This window comes from Eptesicus fuscus, chromosome 25 (assembly GCF_027574615.1).
Source record: "Eptesicus fuscus isolate TK198812 chromosome 25, DD_ASM_mEF_20220401, whole genome shotgun sequence".
NCBI lineage: Eukaryota > Metazoa > Chordata > Mammalia > Chiroptera > Vespertilionidae > Eptesicus > Eptesicus fuscus.
Genome location: NC_072497.1, coordinates 12,515,680 through 12,520,484, shown reverse-complemented (window position 1 = coordinate 12,520,484; position 4,805 = coordinate 12,515,680). Strand labels below are relative to the sequence as shown.

The window sequence follows — 4,805 nt, the reverse complement described above, 5'->3', positions numbered from 1 at the left end:
CAGAACCGGGGACGTAGCCAAGGCCCCCGGGACCTCTGAACCGCAAGATATCGGGAGTATAGGTCTTCCATTATTTCGGCCTGGAAGCCAAGCGGCCCGCTCAATTAACGCTGTCCGCCTGCGAGCACACGGCATGCTGGGAAGTGTACCTGAAAATGGGGTCGACTTGGGCGCTGTGCACGCCGGGAAGGGGGTCCAATTGTGCCATTGCACGACGGGAAGCGAGTCAAGAGTCGACTCTTGGCATGCCGGGAAGTGCGTCTCGCCTAAGAAGCGGGGCACGTCGCGTAGTGCGTCAGCATCCACTTTCGTCACGCCGGTAGGTGCTCCTGCGTCGTCGTGAGGTCCGCCAGGAAGTTCGTCCGTGTGCGCCGCCCGACGTGAAGGGTGGTGCGTTTTGGTTCCGGCGCGGGGCAGGTCGGGAAGTGTGTCTGAGGCCCGTGGACGGGTGCGTTTGGCGGGAGGTCCCAGGCGCTGGGGGCCCGTTGGAAGGAGGCGGCGGGATGGGGAAGCTGACGGCGGAGCTGATGGAGCCGGCGGCGCAGCACACAACGCCGTGCGGGACCGCGAGCTGGGCCTGCGGGGTGAGTGCGGGGAGGGCGGCCCGCCCCGGGGGCCCCGCAGTGGGCGGGCTGCGCCAGGCCGTCCCGGCCCGAGTCTGGCCGGCGGGTCGGGGGACCATCCCGCAGGCTCCCTGTCCTGCCGGCTCGGGGACGGCACTGGGACCGCTTCCCGACCCGGACCCGTGGGCCCGTGTTCGGTTCGGCCTCGCGGAACCGTTTCTCGGTCTGATCCGCTCGAGCGCCGAGCCTGGACTCGGGGGCGGTCACCCCAGCGCCGAGCGAGCGGCTGGTTCTCAGGAAACACGTTCGGGTGACGGCGTCCGAGTGCGGACGGGGCGCGGGCCGGTCCTTCTCTTTAGAGAGAGGGGGGGAGGGAGGGAGGGAGGGAGAGACACATGGATGTGAGAGAGACACCTGGACTGGTTGCCTCCCGCACACGCCCCGACCGGGTCCGGGATCGAACCTGCAGCCCAGGTACGTGCCTTTGACGGGAATCGAACCCGAGACCCTCGGGCGCTCCGGCCACAGCGGCCGCGGCCGAGTTGCTCATTTCTGATCAGCCGGGGGGGGGGAGGCGAAGTCCGTGAGGGAAGCGCTGGTTTCCCTGCGCCTCCTCGGCAGCTTCAGGGGCCCCGGTCCCCCGTCACCCAGACGCCCCATCAGGGCCGGTCTTTGCTGGAAACAGCGCCGCGTGGCAGTGAGGACTCTGAACTGTCCGGTTCCGGGGCTGTTTCTTCCTCAGCTAAAGGCTGACGTGCACCTCCAAGCCGTGGCTGCACCCAAATAAGCATCCTCCACCCATCCTCCACCCCCGCCCATGTCAGAGCCGAGAGAGGGCGGGCTCCCTGGGCCAGGGTAGCTCAGTGGTCAGTCAGCCTTGAAATGCCTCCTCCGGAACTGAACTTCATAAAAAGGAAAGTGCTCTGGCCCTGGCCGGGTTCGCTCAGTGGTTAGCGCGTCGGCCCATGCACAGAAGGGTCACGGGTTTATTCGAGGACAAGGGCAGGAACCTGGGTTGCAGGCTCAATCCGGACCCGGTAGGGGCGTGTGAAGGAGGCAACCAGTGCAAGAGTTTCTCACATAGACGTCTCTCTCTCTCCTCTCCCCCTCCCTTCCACTCTCTCTAAAAGTCAATGGAGAAGTGTCCTGGGTGAGGATCAGCAACAACAAAGAAGTCGGAGGGACGGGCAGCTGTCTGTTCAGCCGATCAGCGCTATCCACTGAGCCACACCGGTTAGGGCTGTTGTCATTTTTTCATTAGACAATCCGAGGGAAAGAGGAATGCCCGACTGAACAGCCGGCCATCGCATGTTTTCACAGCGCCTGCCGCACCCGGGTGAGGTAGCTGGTCTCGATTTATTTGCATCTCCTCCGAGTCCAGCGTGTGTGTGCACTCACCGTCAGCTTCTGAGTTAAATGGGAAACATGCTGCTGTGTACGCAGCCGGAAAAGGGCGGGCTTCTCTCGCCTTCTCCAGTCCCTGGGGGAACAGTTGTCCGTCTGCACCCGCCCCGGACCTGCGGAGTCACCTGTATTTCTGTGCCGCCTGCGCAGAAGCCACGGTGGGAGGCAGGTGGTTTGTCCTACACGGAGTCTCCCCTTTTCTTAGTTCCTTAGACAAACGGTTGGGGTGCAGGAAGAGCCCCCGAGAGCCTCCAGGAAGCGTGGGTCCTAACGCCAGGCCGCTCTGGCCCGCCACTGTGGCTCGGTGGTTGCGCATCCACCACTCCCTTCCCCTCTCCGAAATCAGTAAGAGAATTTTTAAACAATAAAATAAAATGGTGCCACTCTGTGGCTCGGGGTGTCGGGAGAGCAACCTCCAAGTTGCAGAAGCTCAAGGGCATTCGTCCGCTTGTTCTCTAGAAGCGACCAGGTGCCGGAGCGAGAGGACAGGACCAGGGGGTCCTCTCTCTGAGGCAGCCGGGGTGCGAAGCGTCTCAGCGGGGGGGTCTGTTCTCCTCTCACAGGGTGACCTGGACCCGCTGGCGTCGCTCATGTCGCTGACCTCCCTGAGGTAGGAGATGACCCGGTGACAGTGAGTCCCTTACAACAACTCCCTGCCCGGCCTCGACCTAAACAGCCAGTGAGGACAAAGGAATGCTGAATGGAAATTGGAACTGGAAAAGGTGTAAACATTTTTAAATATTTATATAATTTTTTAAAAAACTTATTGTAATTTAGCTTTAGCCGCTGTAGAGAGGGAAGGGCACCTTTTACACACAGTCCTGCCCAGCACTGTTCGTGACCTGTGGCCCTGCTGTGGCCGACCGGTTCCATTCCAGTGCGACAGCAGCCCCACGGCCACCACACCGACTGACTGAGGGTGGCTGTCAGTTTCAGGTCTTGGAGACAAGCATTGGGGGTGGGTAGGGGAGGGCAGAATAAAAAAAGATTGCAGCCCTGGCCTGTGTGGTTCAGTGGTTAGAGTGTTGGCCTATGAACCTGGAAGTCCCGGTTCCTTTCGTGGTCAGGGCACATGTGGGCTCTTTCGCCATCCTGTAGGGGGCGTGCAGGAGGCAGCTGATCCATGATTCTTATCATTGATGTTTCTCTTCCTCTCCAAAATCAATAAAGACGTAATGGTTTTTTAACTGCCGTTTTTTTCTGACAGCCTGGTGCGGGGCAGCTGCATTCCCGACTGTGAGCCGGGCACCTACTTGACTCGGAGCTGATCCGATGCGGGCAGTGCCACCCCACCTGCAGGACCTGCGTGGGTGAGTGCATCGCCCCACGGGCGTCGGGGTCGTGGAGCCGACAGTCTTGGAACCCGGGTTACCTAGGGGGTGGGTGGCTCCCCTCTCTTGGACCTGAGGAAGCCTTAGGACCTCCTGGGTGGCCGGGAGGTTGTGAGGTTTGTGTCATCAAATACCAAGATTTGGGGGAGGGGGTGGTGGTGGTGTTTCTGCCCATGAAGCGTGAATTGGGGAAGATGCAAAGGTTCTGGGGCCCGGCCGGTGTTGGTCAGTGGTTAGAGCGTCGCCCTATGAACCAGGCGGTCCGGGTTCCATTCAGGTCCAGCCCCACTACAGGGGGCGGAGCCACATGGGGAGGTTCTCTCAGGAGCAGGGCCTGCTGGGAAAGGAAGCATTTGAATCAGGGCCCATGAACATTTTTGTTTTTTATTTCCTTTTAATGTATATTTTTTGTTTGTTTTATTCGTGGTTTTTTTTACATTTTTTTTTTTCTCTAGGGGTTGGGGGGAGGCCATGACCTTGCCAGGGTGTGGGGAGAGCTTGGCTCAGGCCTCCATGTATCCATCTGTGAAAAGGGGGTGTACCGCCCCCTAGTGGGCGGGGATGGGGAGGGCCTAGCGCAGGCACATGGTGGGCACCTGGCTGGGTCTTGGCTCTGGTCGGTCGCTTGGCCAGGACCCCGGCTCTCAGGCTGCAGCGGGCCTGGGCGGGAGGTGGGGGCTGTCCCTGATGTGGGTTCCTCCCCTCACGGCACCCCCCACCCCTCCCACAGGCCCCAGCAGGGAGGAATGCATCCACTTCGCCAGCACCCTGCACTTCCGGGACTGGACGTGTCTGCCCACCTGTGGCGAGCGTCAAGCACGTGGCATCCCTGTGATGTCCCGCCGGCTCGAGCATCTCCACGGTCAACCTCAGCCGCACCGGGTCCCGCTGGCGGGCCGGGCCGTCCACACGCGTGACTTGGGGCCCAACCGCCCCTGTCCGTCCACCCGGTCTGTGCGCCAGACCTGTGTCCGGCCTGTGGTTTAGCTGCCTGCTCCGGTTCTCGCCGAGGGGGGTCCTGTGGACAGAGCCCCGATATTTCCCTGGAAATGCACCGATCGGCTCCCGGGACCTAGAGTAACCTTTGCTTTAAAGTTTCTCTCGAGCTTGTACGCGTCCGTTGTGTCCGGCTCCCCCCTCGAACCATCATGCATCTGACGTGTCTCGGGGAGCAGGGGGAGCCCCCCACAGGAGTGAATCGAAATCATGAAACATAGGGAGACGCCCTCAGAGCAAATGCGGTGTTAACCCTAAGTTAATAAAAGAGGTAACAGCCCACAGCCAAGGACTCTTTCTTTCCCGGGCACAGCGATGACACCTGTGTGCTGCCCGGCCGGTGAGGCTCAGCGGTTGAGCTTTGACCGGGAGGTCACAGGTCCGATTCCTGGTTCGAAGCTCCATCCCCGGTGTGGGGGTGCAGGAGGCACCGATCAGTGATTCTCATCATGGATGTTTTTCCTTTCTGTCTCCCTTCCTGTCTGTAAATAACCAATAAAATATATATATT

General features: G+C 60.6%; 1 long non-coding RNA gene and 1 other non-coding gene across 5 annotated transcripts; both read left to right on the top strand.

Moving 5' to 3' along the window:
• Positions 1-425: 425 nt before the first annotated feature.
• LOC129148342 (uncharacterized) lies at positions 426-4,805 on the top strand. 4 transcript variants are annotated; one of them, XR_008555404.1, is made up of 7 exons: positions 426-584; positions 1,694-1,796; positions 1,884-1,904; positions 2,173-2,312; positions 2,531-2,689; positions 3,175-3,277; positions 4,029-4,805. It is a non-coding gene; the product is annotated as an uncharacterized LOC129148342 (long non-coding RNA). The 4 variants fall into 4 exon arrangements; XR_008555405.1 differs by lacking the exon at positions 1,884-1,904; XR_008555407.1 differs by lacking the exon at positions 2,173-2,312.
• On the top strand, positions 2,794-2,918 carry LOC114228723 (small nucleolar RNA SNORA54). Its single transcript, XR_003614854.2, has one exon. It is a non-coding gene; the product is annotated as a small nucleolar RNA SNORA54 (small nucleolar RNA).